Here is a 25,476-nt window from a genome sequence, read left to right as displayed (position 1 = left end):
CTAGCACCTTAGGGACGCCATCCAACGGGCGACCCAAAACAACCACATAAAGGTAACTATAGACAATAACATTTACAATACCCCCCGGGGTAGGCCCAGTCCACTAACTACTACTCCCCCTGTCCCCGGCTGCAACCCACCGACCCAGAGACGAGGTGCTAATCACCCACGGATTGACACCCCACACTTTGGCAGAACCCCGTGCCTGCCACATCCCGGAACCGAGAGCCACCATACCAAGACAATGACTCCCGGTCCAGCCACCAATCACTTCCAAACCTCTGGACCAGACCTACCCCACCCGCTGCTGTGACAAATAGCATCCCACTACCCCAAAAACAAAAAAAAAAACATCCCCCACATAACAACACAAAGGGAGGGTGGGCGGGAATCGTTCGGCGTCCGGAAACAGAAGAGGAGGTAACTCTTCCCTCCCCCGGACTAACCCTTTCCCTACTCCTCCTCTTCCTCCCAGACTAAGACCATCCCCAAATGCCATATTAGGCATACCTCAAACTGTCCCTATTAACCCCATCACTCCCTGCCTCCCCCTTTGTCATGTCACCCCTCCCCCCAAGTGGGTCCGTGGCTTTCTTGACCAGCGGAGGGAGGATTCTCCGGTCGTGATGTTTGTGTAACCAAACCCCTTATCCTCTAAGAATAAACACACGGACTGCATGCGACTTGGTTCAAATGGCCACAGCAGCCTTTTATTGCCTATCGTTTTACAAACTAGCACCTTAGGGACGCCGTCCAACGGGCGACCCAAAACAACCACATAACGGTAACAATAGACAATAACATTTACAATACCCCCCGGGGTAGGCCCAGTCCACTAACTACTACTCCCCCTGTCCCCGGCCGCAACACACCGACCCAGAGACGAGGTGCCAATCACCCACGGATTGACACCCCACACTTTGGCAGAACCCCGTGCCTGCCACATCCCGGAACCGAGAGCCACCATACCAAGACAATGACTCCCGGTCCAGCCACCAATCACTTCCAAACCTCTGGACCAGACCTACCCCACCCGCCACAGGACAGACCACGTGACCCCTTACGTGGCCTGGACCCGCCACACACCAAAAGCTCGCTCCACACCATCCTGCAGGCCCAACGCCCATAAATCCGCACCGACATCATTGAGGTGCACACCATCACCCCTCCGAAATCGCCAATCTGCCGGCTCCAAATCCCTGTGCCTTACCACAATCCCACCATTCCTGGTCACAAACCTAGCCACCACCCTATTCACCTGGGCCCTGGCCTTGTTGACCTTCTCCACCGACCGAGCCCCCCCTCCATGCCAACCTGGTCACTATGTCGGACCACACGACCACAACCGCAGTAAGTCGATTTTTATATCTCGGATCAAATCCCGCGACGCCCGGGCACCAAGATCATTACCCCCCACATGTAATACCAGCACATCCGGGGGCCGCTCAACTTTACAATGGAAACGAAATTCCGGGACCACCCTGCCCCACTCCATGCCCCGAACTTCGATCCATCGAACAGTCACCTGCGCGCGATCCAAACCCAGCTGTCGACCATTCGGGCGGACCTCAGCCCAACGGGCACCCCAAAATACGAAGGAGTGCCCCCCCCGCGTTATGTAGACTTAGCCGCAGAACCGCCACAAACTGAAACCTTGACAAAAACGACCCATTCAAATGCCGCAACAACGGGCCAGGTAAGCCTCCCCTCACGGCCATAAATCTCTCGACTAAACGCACAGGGCACAATTCCTCTCCTGGAACCGCATATAACACAACCAATTTACCACGGCCCAGCTGATCCATTTTTGACCGGCGAATCCGGCACTCCACCTGACTACCGCTCAATCGCACATCCTCAAGCATCAAACTACCACCCGTCACCCTGGACGGGCTTACCAGCTTGCCTATCCGGAAAGCCCCATAAAAAGCGAGACCAAAAGCCGTTGTAAACAGAACCGTCTCGTACACCGACTCACAAATGCCGCTCAGGCCACCCACCATCCTTCTCAACAAACCGAAAGATACAGGACGCCTTTTGTCCCTCTCCCGTACTCCGCGGCGAAACCCCCGCAAAGGCTGACGAACCCGAAAATCCTGCGAAACATCACGCTCCGCTCTCATTTTTAACCAAAACGCCACTGCCGACACCCGGTGTGCCACAGCCGATGCCGATCGCCCGGCTGAGAAATCCGTACTCACCAACGACAACAAAGCCACCAAGTAATCTACGCTCTCCCCACCAAACATCAGACACAACAACTCCTCAGATTCAGCCCACACCTTAGTATACCGGCACCAAGTCACCTCGGTCACCGAGTTCCGAATCAATTCTGAGATCACCGCCTCACCAGATGCCACAAATCCTCGGGACACTCCACTCTGACTTCGTCCGCCCACGGCAACAGCGCCCGAAACCTGCTGAACTGAAAACGAGACAAAGCATCAGCCACCTCGTTGCCACTACCTGCACATTCAACTGCAGACATCTCAACACTAAATGCCGCAAATACACCACCACCGGCTCCGACTTAGCAGACAAGTTGTTAATCGCGTTCACCACTGCCTGGTTATCACAATGAAAACACACTTTCCTTCCGGCAAAGTGCGACCCCCATAGCTCCACTGCCACTACAATGGGGAATAGCTCTAACAGAGCCAAATTCCTAACCAAGCCGCTCTCCCGCCACGCCTGTGGCCACTGCCCGACACACCAATGACCTCGGAAACGGCCCCAAACCCAGCCGACCCCGCCGCATCCGTAAACAGCTGCAACGCCCCGTTAGACGCCACCCTCTCCATCACCAGCGCCCAGCCGTTAAAATGCTGCAAAAATTGATCCCATACTTCCAGATCGTCCCTGATCGCCTTCGTGATCCGCACAAGATGCGCCGGAGACCTTACACCGGCCGTCGCCGTCGCCAAACGCCTCACAAACACTCTCCCCATCGGCACAATTCTGCAAGCAAAATTCAATTTTCCAAGCAAGGACTGCACCGCCTTAAGCTGCACCTTCTTCGCCGCTTTCACCCCCGTCACTGCGGTCCTTAAATCACGGACCTTTCTCCGCCGGCAACCTGCATTCCATAGCAATGGAGTCAATCTCAATTCCCAGAAAACACATCACCGGCGCCGGGCCTTCCATCTTATCCGGCGCCAAAGGAATCCCGAAGCTGGCCGCAACTTTTTGCAACGCAAATAGCAAACCCGCACAAACCATTGAACCCGCCTGCCCGACACAAAGGAAATCGTCCAAGTAATGAATGATGGACGTAAGCCCGGACACGTCCCGAACCACCCACTCAACAACAAACGAACTAAATGCCTCGAAGTACGAACACGAAATGGAACAGCCCATTGGCAAACAACGATCAACATAATAACTGCCATCCCACCAGCAACCCAACAAATGCTGACTATCTGGATGAACCGCTAACAACCGAATCGCCGCTTCCACATCCGCCTTTGCCATCAATGCACCCCGCCCCGCCGCCCTGACCAGGTCCAACGCCTTATCGAACGACACATAATATACCGCCGATAACTCCGGTGCAATGCCATCATTCACCGATAACCCTTCCGGGTAAGACAAATGATGAATCAGCCGAAATGTATTCCGCTCTTTCTTCGGTACCACCCCCAACGGCGAAACCACCAAATTCCAGCACGGCGGGGCGACATAAGGACCGCCCATCCTGCCCAAAACCACCTCCTTTTTAAGCTTCTCATCCACCACTTCTGGATGATCCCGAGCGGAACGCAAATTACGATACGGCGGAACCGATGCATTAACAACCGACGGGATACGAAAACCATCAGAAAAACCAGAACATAACAATGCCGCAGCCTCCCCGTCCGGATACCTATTTAAAAACGGAACCATCACTTCTACCTTCACCGGCGTCGTCCCTCTTACCAGCCCCGTCACCAGCCTTTCCTTTTTCTTCTTTAAAACATTTGGACAAGCCATGTCCTCCCCCACATCCGGAGCATTCATGCTTAAAACGGCACGCCGCTCCAAACCTGCACTGCCCTTCATTGTACTGCCAACAGACACCTTTTTTGAAACTTGCCGGGGACCCGGCCGCCGGACCCCCGGCGCCCCCCCGAAAGGGCTGAGTCGGTGCCGACATCAGTCGCATCCATAAGGAAATGTCCTTATGGTCCCATCGCATACCTGGCCGCAACGCCTTCCGCTGCCGGAATTGCTCGTCGTAACGCAGCCACGCCAGCCCGCCGTAAACCCGATAAGCCTCCCCTATCGCATCCATGTACCCGAACAAAGCCGAACAATGCTCCGGCTCCTTCTCCCTGACCACGCTCGCCAAAATCGCAAATGCCTGCAACCAGTTGGCAAAAGTCCGAGGAATAAGCCTATAACGGCGCTTTTCCTCCTCGTCCTTCTCCTTTTTGGAGTCGCTCGGCTTAACCCTATCCAGATTAAATTTCTCCAGGGGAAGCAGAGAAAATATCTCTACATATTCCCCTTTCCAAATCTTTTCCCGCACCTCCTTCTTTAAATGGGCCCCCAGCGGGCCCTCAAAACAAACATAAACTTCGCTTTTAGCCCTATCATCTAGGCGCACCACTTCATCCTCCTTCTCCTTTTCCTTCTCCTTTGTTCCCCCCGTCTCACTCTCCCCCTCGCCCCCCCCCTTTGCTCGCACCCGCTCCGTCACCCTCCGTCACCGACGTGGCCCCTGAACCGGCCGCTCCCACCCACGCCGCCACCGGCGCCTGAGCCCCCTCCCCTGCTGCCCCCGAAGCCGCCGCCAGCCCCTGCAACAGCCCCAACAATTGGCTCCACACAGCTAAGCCAGCGGGCGCTGCCGTAGCCGCAGCCACCCCCCCCCGAAGCCACCCGCCAGCGCAACCCCTGCCAACTCCGCGGCCGTCTCACCCGACCGCAGCTCGGCGTCCCCCGAGACCGCCGCCTCGCCGTCCTCCGTCTGTCGTCCACACGACTCCTCCGACACGAAAGCCTCTTCCTCCTCCTCGCCGCTGGCCTCATCTTCCATCCGACATCCGGGGGGCGCCGCCGCAGCACCCCCCCACCACGGCCGCCAGACCGGGCCGCCGCGTGGGCAGAGTCATCCCCGCTCCGTCTCTTGCCCCGGGGTGACAACCCAGGAGACCGTCCTGTCCCCCGCGCCGACACCCCGGGCCTCGATCTCTTGCGCCCGCCCCCTTGCCGACTGCAAGGGGCCTCTGGACGCGGACGGACAGACGCCCGGCTCCGGGTCCCAGCCGCCATCGCCTCTGGCCCTCCTGGGCTACTGCAGGCCTCTGTCCGCCGAGTCCTCCCGCTCCCACGGGAGACTGCCACATCCGGGGGCTGCACAGCGGTACTGAGTGACCCGGCGGTCGCCGCAGGGCTCACGCCGTCACTCCTTCCCTCAGCCGCACCGGGGTCAGGCACCGCAGACCTCCCCCCGGTGCCGGACGTACCGCCACCTGCAGCCCCGCGGTCCCCCCGCCGACTGCAGGGGGATCTGCTGGCCTCTCTCCTGCGCCGAGCGCACTTCTGACCTGGAGCCGCTGCACTCACAGGAAATCCAGCCCGGAGCCCGGGACCGGAAGTAGGCCCCGTGCTGGCCACTCCCACCTCCCGACCGCCGCGGCTGGAGCGAAGATTCCTCCCGCCGGCTTCTGCAGCAGCCGGACGCTGCTGCTGCGCAGCACTCTGCGGAGGGTCCCTGGAGGGGCTCTTGCATCTCCTCCTCATCCCCCCCGCGCCCGGGGAATACCTGCGGGGGGCCGCGACTGGCGCCCGCCGCTGCTGAGGGGACGAGGGGCAAGCGCCGACGGGTTAACCCCGGCAGCACTGATGTGGGTCTGCACTGCCAGGGGCCCGTGCGCTGCGACCGCTGCCTGGATCAGACGCTGGAGCTCCTGAAGGTCTGCCATGGAGGTGCACGTCCAGATCGTTCGGCGTCCGGAAACAGAAGTGGAGGTAACTCTTCCCTCCCCTGGACTAACCCTTTCCCTATTCCTCCTCTTCCTCCCAGACTAAGACCATCCCCAAATGCCATATTAGGCATACCTCAAACTGTCCCTATTAACCCCATCACTCCTTGCCTCCCCCTTTGTCATGTCGCCCCTCCCCCCAAGTGGGTCCGTGGCTTTCTCTTTTGGAGTCTTCACTCACCCCCTTTTCCAACTCCAACCTATTTGGGGGAAAGTCACTGCTAGGGGGTAGGTTTCTTGAAACATGGCCCCTAGGCCAAGCATACTGACTTTTTTTTTTTTTTTTAAAAACCTTGTTGTGTTGAAAACAAGCCCAAGAACAGCTGGACCTGCTGCTGTTAAATACACCACACAACGATTTGACCGTTCCTGCTCTTGGAGCGAATGTAGCCGTGGAAACTTAAAGAAAAAAATCAGCTACACCATCAGTTCCTCCTTTTCAGGTGCCTGATTCCATGTAGCGGAAAATAAAGTTTAATCTTTACGCACCTAGGATTGGACCAATGTACCAATACCGGGTAACGTGACCCTGCCGCTTAGTCATACACTGGGCAGCCTAGGAAAGGCGCCTTGGAAACAATAACAGCAATAGAAAATGACCTTACCCGCACAGTTGAGGTTCATACCTGTGGATCCGCAGGGGCTGAAAGATGACAACCTCCATACAATGAGTAATAGCCAATAAAAACTATTTCCATGCGGCAAAACCTTCCAAAATAAAAGGCAAACCCAAAGGAAGGGGATTTTTTTTTTTTAATTCATAATAGGTGTTTCAAATAATGAAGCTACTTGGCACCCTCTATAGTATAGTATTAGAATGATTGCTGTCTGATAAAACATTGTGAAACACTTGACAGTTGCACACACCCGAGACCAAAACTAAAAGTGTTTTTTTTTTTTTTGTTTTGTTTTTTGAGAATATTCATGTGGACGTAGTTGCTCAGGGAATATAGTGAGCATAATTATGCAATTACATAAAAAATGCCAATTTTCACATCTCACATGTTCATTTTCGTCTGTTAAAATAAAACTCCAACAAGTACGAAAATGTACAGAAATACACTTTGCTATTACCATAAAAATTATCAGTGACCAACATAACTCCCATCTTTTCAGCTACAGCGCTAAGTTAGGCTATGTGCGCACATTGCGTATATACATGCAGTTACGCTGCGCTTTGTAGGGCAGCGTAACTGCATGCGTCCTGCGTCCCCTGCACAGTCTATGGAGATTGTGCAGGGGACGTGCGCACGTGGCGTTTTAGAGCGCAGCGCTTCGGCTACTGCCCGAAGCGCTGCGTTCTAAGAAGTGACATGTCACTTCTTCCGTGCGCTTTGCCGGCAGCTCCTGCTCTGTCTATGGGAGGAGCTGCAGGCAGAGCGCATGGAATCGGCTTCACTACGGACATTTCTGCAGTGATTTAAAGCGCACATGTGCTCTTCAGATCGCTGCAGAAAGTTCTGCAGTGAACTGTACGCAACGTGCGCACATAGCTTTAGAGTGTATAACAAGGGGGGGGGGAGATCCTGTGATCCCAACATATTGTAACCCTTCTATAAATCACTTGACAGGCCACATCTAAATCTGGGATCCAGTTTGGGCTTGGCTTTTTTTTTAATATAAAAAAGGCGGTGGGTGGGCATTCTGAAATTAGTCGGTTCAAGGAGAGAACTAGATTGCAAGGAATGGAGGAGATCTCATTTATATGCATAAATACGTGTGTGGTCAATATAAAGAACTAGAACATTACATCCTCCTCCTCCGCAGCTAAATGGGAAGAGTTCTTTACAGTTAGAGCAGTAAGACTGTGGAATGCCGACCACAAGAGGTAGTAATGGCAGATACTATAACGCCTTTATCAATGGGTGTATGATGTCCTCAGTACACCTATAGTGTCGGTCACACATAACTTAATTACAGAATGTTGAATAGGGAAGAAAACCTGTTGCCTGGTGACATCAAGTGACCCCCCCCCAGGGCGCTTATTCCACCCCGCAATCCCACGTAATGGTACTTGCCAGATTGTGCAGGATAAAAGGGGCGGCCGGACTCCGGATGTCCCTGCCCAATTCCAACAGCACTCCGCTGTCCAGGCCAATGTACACTCAGATGCTCATCATCCCGCCGCGGGACCGCACCAGGGGTTAATCTGAAGAAAAAGGGGGTCTAAATCTACATGTGACTCATGACGCCCGGGGCCCCAACGCCCGTGCATATCCCCAGGTGGGGGGGACAGAATCCGATCCAAGCCGCTACCCACAGAAGGGGAGGTGGGGGCCCAGATGACCCCTAGCTCCTTCATGACTAGCAGCTTTTTTTTTTTTTATTTATAATTTATTTAATTTAATTATTTATTTATTTTATTTATAATTTATTTATTTAATTTATTTATTTTTTATTTATAATTTATTTATTTATTTTTTATAATTTATTTATTTATTTCTTTTTAACTTGTCTGAGGATACCAATAGGGGATGGGTGGATTCTGCTGACTTCTGCAGTCAGCACATACACCAATGCAGCACCTCCAATCTGAGCTGCATCAGAGGCTGTGCCCATCCGCAGCCTGCCCCCGCATTCTCCCCGCTCCCCTGTACCAGCTGTGACAGGGCAGCGGTGACAGGGCGGTGGAGGGAGCAGGGGCACGGGGTTTGTTACTCCCACAAGGCCGGCGGGTCCTCCGCTGCAGCGCTTCCACCTGCGCTGCATCAGGGACCGCGCCGGCTCACAGCCTGCACTCGCACCCACCGCTGGCGGATGCAGGGCGGCAGGTGGGCGGCGCCATTAGCAAAGAGCGCTTTCGAGCTCTTTTCAAACTGAGGGGCGGGCTCCAGCTGACCGGCAGGCGGGTAGTTCACTCAGAACGCCGCTCGCCGGCACACCTAGCTGGAGCCTCAGCAGGGAGGAAGCCGCTCACAACTAACAGCGCTGTGAGTAGGACGCTTCCTTCCCTGCTGATGGGGGATTTGTGACAGACGGCGAGCACAGGCGGACCGGCGGGCGGGTATTTCCCTGAAAACACCGCTCGCCGGCACATGTCACCTGTGCCTCAGCAGGGAGGGAGCCGCTCACAGCTAAAGCGCCGTGGGCAAAACTCTTCCCTCCCTGCTGATAGCTCTCTTACCGCCTTCCGAAGCGGGTATACGCCACCGGCCGCCCAAACAGGTCCGGGTCCAGGAACAGAGAGACCGGAAGCTTGGCAGCACAGTGACATATATCCGGGAGGCAGGCAGGAGCAGGTCATACCACAGGAGCCAGGGGTAGCTGGTGAGTCTTTCCAGGGGGAGAAACTACCTAAAATTAGCATAGGGGGCCTTCAGTCAGGTGGCAGCATCTCAAATTTTGGCTGCAGTGACCCTCATTATAATGGCTTAGTAAAAATGAGCTTGAGGGTGCAATGCAGAGGTGCTGGAAATTGCTTGGCACCAGTGGGGCACCAATTGATTCCAACAGCCACTTTTTGGATGCCACTAAGTTTCCTCAGTGTTTGCTATTATAATGGCTTAGTAAAAATGAGCTTGAGAGTGCAATGCAGAGGTGCTGGAAATTGCTTGGCACCAGTGGGACACTAATGGAGTCCAACAGCCACTTCTTGGAAGCCAATAAGTTTGCTAAGTGTTTGCTATTATAATGGTTTAGTAAAAATGAGCTTGAGGGTGCAATGCAGAGGGGCTGGAAATTGCTTGGCACCAGTGGGACACCAATTGAGTCCAACAGCCACTTTTTGGATGCCACTAAGTTTCTTCAGTGTTTGCTATTATAATGGTTTAGTAAAAATGAGCTTGAGGGTGCAATGCAGAGGTGCTGGAAATTGCTTGGCACCAGTGGGACACTAATGGAGTCCAACAGCCCCTTTTTGGATGCCACTAAGTTTCCTCAGTGTTTGCTATTATAATGGCTTAGTAAATATGAGCTTAAGGGTTCAATGCAGAAGTGCTGGAAATTTCTTGGCACCAGTGGGACACTAATGGAGTCCAACAGCCACTTTTTGGATGCCACTAAGTTTGCTCCGTGTTTGCTATTATAATGGCTTAGTAAAAATGAGCTTGAGGGTGCAATGCAGAGCTGCTGGAAATTGCTTGGCACCAGTGGTACACCAATTGAGTCCAACAGCCACTTTCTGGATGCCACTAAGTTTCCTCAGTGTTTGCTATTAAAATGGCTTAGTAAATATGAGCTTAAGGGTTCAATGCAGAAGTGCTGGAAATTTCTTGGCACCAGTGGGACACTAATGGAGTCCAACAGCCACTTTTTGGATGCCACTAAGTTTGCTCCGTGTTTGCTATTATAATGGCTTAGTAAAAATGAGCTTGAGGGTGCAATGCAGAGGTGCTGGAAATTGCTTTGCACCAATGGGACACTAATGGAGTCCAACAGCCACTTTTTAGATGCCACTAAGTTTCCTCAGTGTTTGCTATTATAATGACTTAGTAAAAATGAGCTTGAGGGTGCAATGCAGAGGTGCTGGAAATTGCTTGGCACCAGTGGGACACTAATGGAGTCCAACAGCCACTTTTTGGATGACAGTAAGTTTCCTCAGTGTTTGCTATTATAATGGCTTAGTAACAATGAGATTGAGGGTGCAATGCAGAGGTGCTTGAAATTTCTTGGCACCAGTGGGACACTAATGGAGTCCAACAGCCACTTTTTGGACGCCACTAAGTTTGCTCAGTGTTTGCTATTATAATGGCTTAGTAAAAATGAGATTGAGGGTGCAATGCAGAGGTGCTGGAAATTGCTTGGCACCAGTGGGACACCAATGGAGTCCAACAGCCACTTTTTGGATGCCACTAAGTTTGCTCAGTGTTTGCTATTTTAATGGCTTAGTAAAAATGAGTTTCAGGGTGCAATGCAGAGGTGCTGTAAATTGCTTGGAACCAGTGGGACACTAATGGAATCCAACAGTCACTTTCTGGATGTCACTAAGTTTCCTTAGTGTTTGCTATTATAATGGCTTAGTAACAATGAGCTTGAGAGTGCAATGCTGAGGTGCTGGAAAATGCTTTGCACCAATGGGACACTAATGGAGCCAACAGCCACTTTTTAGATGTCACTAAGTTTGCTCAGTGTTTGCTATTATAATGGCTTAGTAGAAATGAGCTTGAGGGTGCAATGCAGAGGTACTGGAAATTGCTTGGCACCAGTGGGACACTAATGGAGTATAACAGCCACTTTTTGGATGCCACTAAGTTTCCTCAGTGTCTGCTATTATAATGGCTTAGTAACAATGAGCTTGAGGGTGCAATGCAGAGGTGCTGGAAATTGCTTGGCACCAGTGGGATACTATGGTAGTCCAACAGCCACTTTTTGGATGACTGTAAGTTTGCTTAATGTTTGCTATTATAATGGCTTAGTAACAATGAGCTTGAGGGTGCAATGCAGAGGTGCTGGAAATTTCTTGGCACCAGTGGGACACCAATGGAGTCCAACAGCCACTTTTTAGATGCCACTAAGTTTCCTCAGTGTTTGCTATTATAATGACTTAGTAAAAATGAGCTTGAGGGTGCAATGCAGAGGTGCTGGAAAATTCTTGGCACCAGTGGGACACTAATGGAGTCCTACAGCCACTTTTTGGATGCCACTAAAATTGCTCCGTGTTTGCTATTATAATGGCTTAGTAACAATGAGCTTGAGGGTGCAATGCAGAGGTGCTGGAAAATGCTTTGCACCAATGGGACACTAATGGAGCCAACAGCCACTTTTTAGATGCCACTAAGTTTCCACAGTGTTTGCTTCTATAATGGCTTAGTAAAAATGAGCTTTAGGGTGCAATGCAGAGGTGCTGGAAATTTCTTGGCACCAGTGGGACACTAATGGAGTCCAACAGCCACTTTTTGGATGCCACTAAGTTTGCTCAGTGTTTGCTATTATAATGGCTTAGTAGAAATGAGCTTGAGGGTGCAATAAAGAGGTACTGGAAATTGCTTGGCACTAGTGGGACACTAATGGAGTATAACAGCCACTTTTTGGATGCCACTAAGTTTGCTCAGTGTTTGCTATTACAATGGCTTAGTAAAAATGAGCTTGAGGGTGCAATGCAGAGGTGCTGGAAATTGCTTGGCACCAGTGGGACACTAATGAAGTCCAACAGCCACTTCTAGGATGCCACTAAGTTTGCTCATTGTTTACTATTATAATGGTTTAGTAAAAATGAGCTTGAGGGTGCAATGCAGAGGTGCTGGAAATTGCTTGGCACCAGTGGGACACTAATGAAGTCCAACAGCCACTTCTAGGATGCCACTAAGTTTGCTCATTGTTTACTATTATAATGGTTTAGTAAAAATGAGCTTGAGTGTGCAATGCAGAGGTGCTGGAAATTGCTTGGCACCAGTGGGATACTATGGTAGTCCAACAGCCACTTTTTGGATGACAGTAAGTTTGCTTAGTGTTTGCTATTATAATGGCTTAGTAACAATGAGCTTGAGGGTGCAATGCAGAGGTGCTGGAAATTTCTTGGCACCAGTGGGACACTAATGGAGTCCAACAGCCACTTTTGGATGCCACTAAGTTTCTTCAGTGTTTGCTATTATAATGGCTTAGTAAAAAAGAGCTTGAGGGTGTAATGCAGAGGTGCTGGAAATTGCTTGGCACCAGTGGGACACTAATGGAGTCCAACAGCCACTTTTTAGATGCCACTAAGTTTGCTCAGTGTTTGCTATTATAATGGCTTAGTAAAAATGAGCTTTAGGGTGCAATGCAGAGGTGCTGGAAATTTCTTGGCACCAGTGGGACACTAATGGAGTCCAACAGCCACTTTTTGGATGCCACTAAGTTTGCTCAGTGTTTGCTATTATAATGGCTTAGTAGAAATGAGCTTGAGGGTGCAATCCAGAGGTACTGGAAATTGCTTGGCACCAGTGGGAAACTAATGGAGTCCAACAGCCACTTCTAGGATGCCACTAAGTTTGCTCATTGTTTACTATTATAATGGTTTAGTATAAATGAGCTTGAGGGTGCAATGCAGAGGTGCTAGAAATTGCTTGGCACCAGTGGGATACTATGGTAGTCCAACAGCCACTTTTTGGATGCCACTAAGTTTCCTCAGTGTTTGCTATTATAATGGCTTAGTAACAATGAGCTTGAGGGTGCAATGCAGAGGTGCTGGAAATTTCTTGGCACCAGTGGGACACTAATGAAGTCCAACAGCCACTTTTTGGATGCCACTAAGTTTCCTCAGTGTTTGCTATTATAATGACTTAGTAAAAATGAGCTTGAGGGTGCAATGCAGAGGTGCTGCAAATTGCTTGGCACCAGTGGGACACTAATGGAGTCCAACAGCCACTTTTTGGATGTCACTAGGTTTGCTCAATATTTGCTATTATAATTGCCTAGTAAAAATGAGCTTGAGGGTGCAATGCAGAGGTGCTGGAAAATGCTTTGCACCAATGGGACACTAATGGAGCCAACAGCCACTTTTTAGATGCCACTAAGTTTGCTCAGTGTTTGCTATTATAATGGCTTAGTAGAAATGAGCTTGAGGGTGCAATGCAGAGGTGCTGGAAATTGCTTGGCACCAGTGGGACACCAATGGAGTCCAACAGCCACTTTCTGGATGTCACTAAGTTTCCTTAGTGTTTGCTATTATAATGGCTTAGTAGAAATGAGCTTGAGGGTGCAATGCAGAGGTGCTGGAAATTGCTTTGCACCAATGGGACACTAATGGAGTCCAACAGCCACTTTTTAGATGCCACTAAGTTTCCTCAGTGTTTGCTATTATAATTAGTGATGAGCGAGCATGCTTGTAACTACTCGGTACTCGCACGAGTATCGCTGTACTCGGGTTGCTCGGCGGGGACCGAGTAATCTCGCGATACTCGTGCTGTACTCGTGGTCTTCATTTCTGCATGTTGGCGCTCTTTTGAGAGCCAGCCCTCATGCAGGGATTGGCTGGCAGACCACTGCAATGCCACAGCCCTGTTAGTTGTGGAATTGCAGTGATTGGCCGGCCTGCACAGCGTGACCGAGCCTTTATACCGGCCGGCGCGCTGTGCTCTGCTCACAACTATCCAGACAGTCAGTGCAGGGAGAGTGTCGCTGATTCAGGGAAAGCTTTGCGGCCCTTTATAGCTTTTTCAGTTGCAGGGCTGCAAACAGTGTGACCAGAAGTCCTTCTCAGGACTATTCTAGTTGTATACAGGCAGGCAGGGTATAGCCAGGTCGGAGTACAGTAGCAGAGTCCTTCTCAGGACTATTGTTGCTATATACAGGCAGGGTATAGCCAGGTCGGAATACAGGCTAGTGACCAGAAGAGTCCTTGTCAGGACTATTGTAGCAGTATACAGGCAGGCAGGCAGGCAGGGTATATAGCCATTCCTAGTGGTGACCGTATACCAGCCTTCATCATATCTGGGGCTGGTGTACACAGTCTAAAACAGTCCAGATAGTGTCAGACTTCTCAGTAATTGTCGCTCCTAAAAACCAGTTAGGTTCTTATTGCGTCCGTGCTTGCATTTAAAAACAGCACGTGTGTGTCTGTCGGTGGCAGCGTACAGGTGCGCGTTTTGCACAAACTATTATATAACGCACAAGTCTAGTGTATAATACACGTCAGTCAGCAGTGTCTGATAGTGTCATACTTCTCAGTAATTGTCGCTCCTAAAAACCAGTTAGGTTCTTATTGCGTCCGTGCTTGCATTTAAAAACAGCACGTGTGTGGCAGTCAGTGGCAGCGTACAGGTGCGCGTTTTGCACAAACTATTATATAACGCACAAGTCTAGTGTATAATACACGTCAGTCAGCAGTGTCTGATAGAGTCAGACTTCTCAGTAATTGTCGCTCCTAAAAACCAGTTAGGTTCTTATTGCGTCCGTGCTTGCATTTAAAAACAGCACGTGTGTGTCTGTCGGTGGCAGCGTACAGGTGCGCGTTTTGCACAAACTATTATATAACGCACAAGTCTAGTGTATAATACACGTCAGTCAGCAGTGTCTGATAGTGTCAGACTTCTCAGTAATTGTCGCTCCTAAAAACCAGTTAGGTTCTTATTGCGTCCGTGCTTGCATTTAAAAACAGCACGTGTGTGTCTGTCGGTGGCAGCGTACAGGTGCGCGTTTTGCACAAACTATTATATAACGCACAAGTCTAGTGTATAATACACGTCAGTCAGCAGTGTCTGATAGAGTCAGACTTCTCAGTAATTGTCGCTCCTAAAAACCAGTTAGGTTCTTATTGCGTCCGTGCTTGCATTTAAAAACAGCACGTGTGTGTCTGTCGGTGGCAGCGTACAGGTGCGCGTTTTGCACAAACTATTATATAACGCACAAGTCTAGTGTATAATACACGTCAGTCAGCAGTGTCTGATAGTGTCAGACTTCTCAGTAATTGTCGCTCCTAAAAACCAGTTAGGTTCTTATTGCGTCCGTGCTTGCATTTAAAAACAGCACATGTGTGTCTGTCGGTGGCAGCGTACAGGTGCGCGTTTTGCACAAACTATTATATAACGCACAAGTCTAGTGTATAATACACGTCAGTCAGCAGTGTCTGATAGTGTCAGACTTCTCAGTAATTGTCGCTCCTAAAAACCAGTTAGGTTCTTATTGCGTCCGTGCTTGCATTTAAAAACAGCACGTGTGTGTCTGTCGGTGGCAGCGTACAGGTGCGCGTTTTGCACAAACTATTATATAACGCACAAGTCTAGTGTATAATACACGTCAGTCAGCAGTGTCTGATAGTGTCAGACTTCTCAGTAATTGTCGCTCCTAAAAACCAGTTAGGTTCTTATTGCGTCCGTGCTTGCATTTAAAAACAGCACGTGTGTGTCTGTCGGTGGCAGCGTACAGGTGCGCGTTTTGCACAAACTATTATATAACGCACAAGTCTAGTGTATAATACACGTCAGCCAGCAGTGTCTGATAGTGTCATACTTCTCAGTAATGTAATTGTCGCTCCTAAAAACCAGTTAGGTTCTTATTGCGTCCGTGCTTGCATTTAAAAACAGCACGTGTGTGTCTGTCGGTGGCAGCGTACAGGTGCGCGTTTTGCCCAAACTATTATATAACGCACAAGTCTAGTGTATAATACACGTCAGTCAGCAGTGTCTGATAGTGTCAGACTTCTCAGTAATTGTCACTCCTAAAAACCAGTTAGGTTCTTATTGCGTCCGTGCTTGCATTTAAAAACAGCACGTGTGTGTCTGTCGGTGGCAGCGTACAGGTGCGCGTTTTGCACAAACTATTATATAACGCACAAGTCTAGTGTATAATACACGTCAGTCAGCAGTGTCTGATAGTGTCAGACTTCTCAGTAATTGTCGCTCCTAAAAACCAGTTAGGTTCTTATTGCGTCCGTGCTTGCATTTAAAAACAGCACGTGTGTGTCTGTCGGTGGCAGCGTCAGGCTCCATATTGTCCCTGGATAGAGACGTGCATGATGGCCTGTAAACATGAAGTGCCCATTGTAAGGAAGTGGGTCTATTGTAGTATAGCCCTTAGGCAGGGCAGCCAAAAATTTGGAGGCTCCACATTGTCCCTGGATAGAGATGTGCATGAGGGCCTCAAAACATTGTTCCCATTGCAAAGGAGCGGGTCTCCTGTCGTTGTAATGCCCATTCAGAAAGAATGGGCGAAAAAATTTACCACTGGGGGTATACCTGAAACAACGGCTTAACTATTGTAACGGTCACCATGATGGCGCATGAGGAGAAGGAGGAGCAGTCCAGCGATTAGCCAAAGTCCAGAAGTGTGTTACCATGGGTGAGTGGAGGTACATGGCAAATTCCCGTTACAAACTTTAAATTCCGCTGTCATTTGCTGTTGGTGTGTGGTGAAGTCTGGCCAAATCCAACCCTTGTTCATCTTGATCAGAGTCAGCCTGTCAGCATTTACAGTTGACAGGCGGGTGCGTTTATCTGTAATGATTCCACCTGCGGCACTAAAAACACGCTCTGACAAAACGCTAGCGGCAGGGCAGGCCAGGACTTCCAAGGCGTAGAGACTAAGAGCCAATTCATGCCACGTGTCCAGCTTGGATACACATTAATTGTAAGGCACAGAGGAATGTCGGAGTACAGTTGTTTGATCTGCAAGGTACTCCTTGAGCATCTGGCCAAACTTAGGATTTCTTGTGGCACTACCCCTCACCTCAGGGGCTGTGGTATGTGAGGGGCTGAGAAAACTGTCCCACATCTTAAAGACTGTTCCCCTACCTCTGGCGGATTGGACTTGTGCCCCTCTCGGCTGTACGCCTTGGTTGTCCACTGATTCCTGACCTATGCCGCTAGCGTTTTGTGAGGGGAATGCTTTGCCTACTTCCGTGACTATGGCCTTCTGGAACTGCTGCATTTTGCCTGACCTCTCCGCCTCGGGAATAAGAGACATAAAGTTCTCCTTTTAGCGTGCGTCTAACAGTGTTACCAACCAGTAATGATTGTCGGCCAAGATGTTCTTAACGCGAGGGTCACGAGACAGGCAGCTTACCATAAAGTCAGCCATGTGTGCCAGACTCTTAACAGCCATCACTTCAGTATCCTGACCAACACGATGACTGAACATGCTGTCCTCCTCCTCCTCATCATCTACCCTGTCCTCTGGCCAGCCACGCTGAACCGAGGATATGACTGCATGTCATATCCTCAATTTGGCCAGAGAGTTGCTCCATGTCTTCATCCTCCTCCTCGTCATAGTCCTCCACTGCACGTTGTGATGAGACGAGGCTGGGCTGTTTGTTATCACCCACACCCACTACTGTTTCTTGCTCAAACTCATCGCGCTCCGCCTGCAATGCATCATGGTTGTTTTTTGAGCAGAGACCATTTTAGAAGGCAGAGAAGCGGTATGGTGACGCTAATAATGTCGTCATCGCCGCTCACCATCTTGGTGGAGTCCTCAAAGTTTTGGCGGATGGTGCATAGGTCGGACATCCATCTCCACTCCTCAGGTGTTATGTGTGGAGTTTGACCCATTTCCTGACGGCTTAGGTGATGCAGGTACTCAACAACTGCCCTCTTCTGCTCACATATCCTGACCAACTTGTGCAGAGTTGAATTCCAACGCGTGGGGACATCACACACCAGTCTGTGTGCCGGAAGATGCAAACGGCGTCTTAAGCCGGCAAAGCCGGCTGAAGCAGTAGGTGACTTTCGAAAATGTGCAGACAGGCGGCGAACTTTTACCAGCAGATCAGACAGCTCTGAGTATGACTTTAGAAACCGCTGAACCACGAGGTTGAGCACATGGGCCACGCATGGAACATGTGTCAGCTGGCCTCGCCTCAAAGCCGCCACCAGGTTTCGGCCATTATCACACACGACCTTTCCTGGCTTTAGGTTCAGAGTTGTGAGCCAGTGATCTGCCTTCTGTTTCAGAGCTGTCCACACCTCTTCTGCATTGTGGGGTTTGTTGTCACCTATGCAGATTAGCTTCAGCACTGCCTGTTGCCGCTTCGTCGAGGCAGTGCTGCAGTGCTTCTGTGTCGCCCTGGACAAGCCAGGGGCCACAGAGCACAACACTTAAACACCCCACACTCCCTGCAGGCATATCATAGTCAAAACACAAAATCCTTGTTGCCTTCCCCAGGGGCTGTTGTCCACACCAGGGTGTGGAGCCAGGCGGTTGGTCTCCACCCACCGAGGAGGAGGGAAAACACAGGCAGTGAGAGTTAAGCTAAGGAAGTGGAAGGAGGAAAGTAGTAGAGAGGAGAAAAGTGACAGCAAAGAGCCTGAAGTTGGTCCGGGTGTGTGGCCCGGACAGGACAGCAAGGTTGGCAGGATGTGGTGACCGTCTGCAGTGGAGGCCGATTGGAGTCTGCCGTAAGGACCGTGGACGGGTGGTGACCCGGCCGTACCGGACCGGTATACAAAGAGAAGCCAGCACCATTGGCAGAGGACTTTCGGATCCCGGCAAGGCTTGGTGTCGCCGTGAATTTGCCAAATCCGTTAGTGAAGGGGACCTCAGGGTTTCCAAACAGCCAAGTCCAGATAGAAGGCAACCGTCCAACCGTGAAGGGGAGACACCGCCACCGCCAAGGGCAACCGTCTCCCAGGGCCAGCGCCTGTGGGCAAAAGGGGCTCCTCCGGCCCATATCCAGGTCGGGGAGCGGGTTACCGTTGGGAAACCATCACTACCAACACTTAACTTAGGTGCAGGGAGAGACAGTCATCACTAACCTGCAGGGAGGAACAACCGCAGCCGTCCGAGTGACCCGTCCATCCAGCCACTTGTTTTACCGTGAACTGTGTCATCATCATTGGGCTGAGTGAGTACCTCCGTGCCGTGCGGCACAGCGCTGCCCCTGCGACCCTGCACCTCATCAGGCCCCGCAACCCGCCTGTCATCCATCTCTACCCCATCACCAGGCCCCGGGACAACCAACCCCCCTACCCACGGAGGGGAGAAATAACAACAAAGCTGCTCCCTGTCACAGGCTCCCGGGATCCCCGTCCAGAGCAGCGGTGGTGTCCACACAATCACCACAACCGTGGGTGGCGTCACGGACAATATCCCCAAAACCCAAACCACCCCTTTTCACTCACGGGTGAGTAGCGCCGCTCGAGTCCCCGGGATCCGGCCATCGCTCGAGCCAACGAGCAGCAGCCGTAGAGCAGCGTCAGCCGGACCCGAGCAGTGGGAGAGCGCACCGTCCCCTCCTCCGCCCGCGACACTTCCAGCTTGGGACTGGTGTGGAGGGTAAAGTGGATCAGGATGCTCAGGAGGAGGAGGAGGCTGAGGAGCATGACATTCCGGAGCTGTAGAGTGTGTTTGAAACCCTGACTGAGGTAGGGCCTGCAAAACTTGGTGTGTGAAGGACGTGTTCCGTCCCTCGCTCAGACTGGGTCCCAGCTTGCACAATATTAACCCAGTGTGACGTCAACGAGATGTAGCGGCCTTGCCCACATGCACTTGTCCACGTGTCTGTGGTTAGGTGGACTTTGGCTGAAACAGCGTTGTTCAGGGCACGTGTGATGTTTTGTGACACGTGGTTATGCAATGCGGGGACGGCACACCGGGAGAAATAGTGGTGGCTGTGGACCGAGTAACGTGGGACAGCTGCCACCATCAGGTCGCGGAATGCTTCTGTCTCAACCAGCCTAAAAGGCAACATTTCCAGCGCAAGCAGTCGCGAAATGTTAGCATTTAGAACTGTGGCATGTGGGGTGTTGGCAGTGTATTTGCACCTGCGTTCAAAGGTTTGCTGAATGGATAACTGAACGCTGCGCTGGGACAAGGACGTGCTTGATGATGGTGTTCTTTCTGCGTAGGCAACTGCAGGTGCAGGAGTGGAGGAGGCTTGTTCGCAGGCAGCATGGACAGGGGATTGGCTCGCATGCACAACCAGCGAAGACGTAGCAGTGACATCAGCAAGCACTGCTCCTGGACTCTGTTGTACTTCCCACAAAGTCGGGTGCTTGGCTGACATGTGCCTGATCATGCTGGTGGTGGTCAGGCTGCTAGTTTTGGTACCCCTGCTGATGCTGGCATGGCAGGTGTTGCAAATGGCCTTTTTAGAATCATCTGGAGCCAACTTAAAAAACTTCCAGTGTCAGAGTTCCGGGTTTTCCAGTTTTCTTTTGAAAGAGCTTGCCCTTTGTTAACATGGAGTTTTCTGTTCTGTTGCCCTACTTCCTGTCCATCTGTTTAAAAGCCGCCCCTAAAGCTTAGTCCAGTGCCTGAGTATACTGCTTCCTGTGTGCTCCTGCCCTGCAGCTTTTGGTTCCTGATTGTTATTCGGATCCTCTTGGAAAACAACCGACACCGACTCTGGACTTCATCTGGTATCATCTAGCTGTGCCCGGACTCCGTTTGCCGTCTTTGGTCGGCACTTCTGCCCGGTTCCTTCCGTTTAATACCACTCTGGACTCACATCACGTACGGACATTTTTGGACTTACCTATTGCCCTTTTGTGTCCCGGCTGCTGCGCATTTAGGGCTTCTGGGGTGATTGCCAGACAGTCCCTGTATAGGGGTTCGCTCTTGGTGGTCTCCCTGGGGGAGTCCGGTGCGCGGTCCCGGGAATTCCCTTTCGCTCCGTCCCTGGAAGGTATTTCCTGTATTTATGTTCTACTGTGTTTTTGTTCCGTTTATGTACATATTTGCTGGTTGCATATTATAAACGTATTGCACCAAGAACTCGTCTCTGGTTGTCATTGCCCTAACGCAATCGAAATCCTCAATACATACAATAGTATTACAGCCAGACTCGGGAAGACCTAACATTTGTACAGGCACCTTGTGTCGTGTTGTTCCGGGGAACAGTTGCCTGACGTCTGCCTGGGGCCACCACTCTGCTTCTTACTGCCTGTTGGGATGCTACGCCTCCCTCCCCCTGTGCACTGCTGTCCTCGCTCTGCATATCCTCCTGCCAGGTTGGGTCAGTTACTGGATCATCCACCACGTCGTCTTCCTCTTCCGCACCCTGCTCCTCCTCCTGACTTCCTGACAATTGTGTCTCATCATCGTCCACCCCTTGTTGAGACACGTTGCCAACTTCGTGAGAACGTGGCTGCTCAAATATTTGGGCATCTGTACATACAATCTCGTCATGGCCCACTTCAACAGGAGCTGGCGAGAGGCCAGAATTTGTGAATGGAAACGTGAACGAACAGCTCTTCCGAGTGTCCAAGTGTGGGATCAGTAATGTCCGTGGACGTGTACTCGGCCTGGTGGTAGGAAGGAGGATCAGGTTCTGAAATGTGCGGTGCAGTATCACGGCTACTGACACTTGACCGTGTGGAAGACAGAGTGTTTGTGGTGGTGCCAATCTGACTGGAAGCATTATCCGCTATCTAACTAACAAACTGTTGACACTGGTCTTGGTTCAAGAGCGGTGTACTGCAGCGGTCCCCAAGAATTTGGGACAGGACTTGCGAGCGACTAGATGTGGCCCTTTGTTGTGGCGAAATTAGAGCTTGCACACAACCTCGGTCTCTGCCTGCACCACCATCACGTCCACTTCCTTGTTCGTTGACAACGCCCTTGCGCATTTTGCAATGCTGTGCTGATGTGTATTCACTAGACTTGTGCGTTATATCCAAGTTTTTGCAAAACTCACACAAATGCAGCGGAAAGCTGCCACCAACAAGCACACACGTGCGGTTTTTAAATGCAAGCACGGAGGCACTAAGAAACTAACAGGTCTCTATCCAGGGACAACGTGGAGCCTCCCAATTTTTGGCTGCCCTGCCTAAGGGCTATACTACAATAGACCCACTTCCTTCCAATGGGCACTTCAGGTTTACAGGCCCTCATGCACGTCTCTATCCAGGGACAACGTGGAGCCTCCCAATTTTTGGCTGCCCTGCCTAAGGGCTATACTACAATAGACCCACTTCCTTACAATGGGCACTTCAGGTTTACAGGCCATCATGCACGTCTCTATCCAGGGACAACGTGGAGCCTCCCAATTTTTGGCTGCCCTGCCTAAGGGCTATACTACAATAGACCCACTTCTTTACAATGGGCACTTCAGGTTTACAGGCCATCATGCACGTCTCTATCCAGGGACAATGTGGAGCCTCCCAATTTTTGGCTGCCCTGCCTAAGGGCTATACTATAATACACCCACTTCCTGACAATGGACACTTAATGTTTTGAGGCCCTCATGCACGTCTCTACCCAGGGACAACGTGGAGCCTCCCAATTTTTGGCTGCCCTGCCTAAGGGCTATACTATAATACACCCACTTCCTTCCAATGGGCACTTCAGGTTTACAGGCCCTCATGCACGTCTCTATCCAGGGACAACGTGGAGCCTCCCAATTTTTGGCTGCCCTGCCTAAGGGCTATACTACAATAGACCCACTTCCTTACAATGGGCACTTCAGGTTTACAGGCCATCATGCACGTCTCTATCCAGGGACAATGTGGAGCCTCCCAATTTTTGGCTGCCCTGCCTAAGGGCTATACTATAATACACCCACTTCCTGACAATGGACACTTAATGTTTTGAGGCCCTCATGCACGTCTCTACCCAGGGACAACGTGGAGCCTCCCAATTTTTGGCTGCCCTGCCTAAGGGCTATACTATAATACACCCACTTCCTTCCAATGGGCACTTCAGGTTCACAGGCCCTCATGCACGTCTCTATCCAGGGACAACGTGGAGCCTCCCAATTTTTGGCTGCCCTGCCTAAGGGCTATACTATAATACACCCACTTCCTTCCAATGGGCACTTCAGGTTTACAGGCCCTCATGCACGTCTCTATCCAGGGACAACGTGGAGCCTCCCAATTTTTGGCTGCCCTGCCTAAGGGCTATACTACAATAGACCCACTTCCTTACAATGGGCACTTCAGGTTTACAGGCCATCATGCACGTCTCTATCCAGGGACAATGTGGAGCCTCCCAATTTTTGGCTGCCCTGCCTAAGGGCTATACTATAATACACCCACTTCCTGACAATGGGCACTTCAGGTTTACAGGCCATCATGCACGTCTCTATCCAGGGAAAATGTGGAGCCTCCCAATTTTTGGCTGCCCTGCCTAAGGGCTATACTACAATAGACCCACTTCCTTACAATGGGCACTTCAGGTTTACAGGCCCTCATGCACGTCTGTATGCAGGGGCATTGGTGAACCTCACAATTTTGGACTGCCCTGGCAAAGGAAAATACTACAAAGACTCACTTCCTCAAAATGGGCACATTAGACTCAAGAGGCCTTCATGTACGTCTCTTCTCAGGGACATCGGAGTGCCACACAATGTTTTCACGTAAAATCTTTCATGTATTAATCTCAAAAAGTAACATACACCAGCTCTATCTCACTATTGGGTATGTGCCCTTAACATTTCCGCCATGAAAAATCATTTTGGGGTCATTTTGGAAGGTTTTCTGGTGAGTCCGTAAAAATGGCGTAAAACGCGGACAAAATTGTTCACAGCTGTGACTTTTCAGTGATAAATGCTTCAAGGGGTCTTCCCCATGCTGTTGCCATGTCATTTGAGCACTCTTCTGAGACTTTTGTGACATTTTTAGGGTTTCTCCATGCTGCCGGGGGGTCATTTCACAAAAATACTCGGGTCTCCCATAGGATAACATTGGGCTCGTTGCTCGGGCCGAGTACACGAGTATCTTGGGAGGCTCGGCCCGAGCTTCGAGCACCCGAGCTTTTTAGTACTCGCTCATCACTAATTATAATGACTTAGTAAAAATGAGCTTGAGGGTGCAATGCAGAGGTGCTGGAAATTTCTTGGCACCAGTGGGATACTAATGGAGTCCAACAGCCACTGTTTGGATGCCACTAAGTTTGCTTAGTGTTTGCTATTATAATGGCTTAGTAAAAATGAGCTTGAGGGTGCAATGCAGAGGTGCTGGAAATAGCTTGGCACCAGTGGAACACTAATGGAGTCCAACAGCCACTGTTTGGATGCCACTAAGCTTCATCAGTGTTTGCTATTATAATGGCTTAGTAACAATGAGCTTGAGGGTGCAATGCAGAGGTGCTGGAAATTGCTTGGCACTAGTGGGACACTAATGGAGTCCAACAGCCACTTTTTGGATGCCACTAAGTTTGCTCAGTGTTTGCTATTATAATGGCTTATTAAATATGAGCTTGAGGGAACAATGCAGAAGTGCTGGAAATTGCTTGGCACCAGTGGGACACTAATGGAGTCCAACAGCCACTTTCTGGATGCCACTAAGTTTGCTCAGTGTTTGCTATTATAATGACTTAGTAAAAATGAGCTTGAGGGTGCAATGCAGAGGTGCTGCAAATTGCTTGGCACCAGTGGGACACTAATGGAGTCCAACAGCCACTTTCTGGATGTCACTAAGTTTCCTCAGTGTTTGCTATTATAATGGCTTAGTAACAATGAGCTTGAGGGTGCAATGCAGAGGTGCTGGAAAATGCTTTCCACCAATGGGACACTAATGGAGTCCAACAGCCACTTTTTGGATGCCACTAAGGTTGCTAAGTGTTTGCTATTATAGTGGCTTAGTAAAAATGAGATTGAGGGTGCAATGCAGAGGTGCTGGAAATTTCTTGGCACCAGTGGGACACTAATGGAGTCCAACAGCCACTTTTTGGATGCCACTAAGTTTGCTCAGTGTTTGCTATTATAATGGCTTAGTAACAATGAGCTTGAGGGTGCAATGCAGAGGTGCTGGAAATTGCTTGGCACCAGTGGGACACTAATGGAGTCCAACAGCCACTTTTTGGATGCCACTAAGTTTGCTCCGTGTTTGCTATTATAATGGCTTAGTAAAAATGAGCTTGAGGGTGCAATGCAGAGGTGCTGGAAATTGCTTGGCACCAGTGGGACACCAATGAAGTCCAACAGCCACTTTTTGGATGCCACTAAGTTTGCTCAGTGTTTGCTATTTTAATGGCTTAGTAAAAATGAGTTTGAGGGTGCAATGCAGAGGTGCTGCAAATAGCTTGGCACCAGTGGGACACTAATGGAGTCCAACAGCCACTTCTTGGATGCCACTAAGTTTGCTCAGTGTTTACTATTATAATGGTTTAGTAAAAATGAGCTTGAGGGTGCAATGCAGAGGTGCTGTAAATTGCTTGGCACCAGTGGGACTCTAATGGAGTATAACAGTCACTTTCTGGATGTCACTAAGTTTCCTTAGTG

This window comes from Anomaloglossus baeobatrachus, chromosome 9 (genome assembly GCF_048569485.1).
Source record: "Anomaloglossus baeobatrachus isolate aAnoBae1 chromosome 9, aAnoBae1.hap1, whole genome shotgun sequence".
Classification (NCBI taxonomy): Eukaryota; Metazoa; Chordata; class Amphibia; order Anura; family Aromobatidae; genus Anomaloglossus; species Anomaloglossus baeobatrachus.
Note: the sequence above shows the minus strand (reverse complement) of the source record.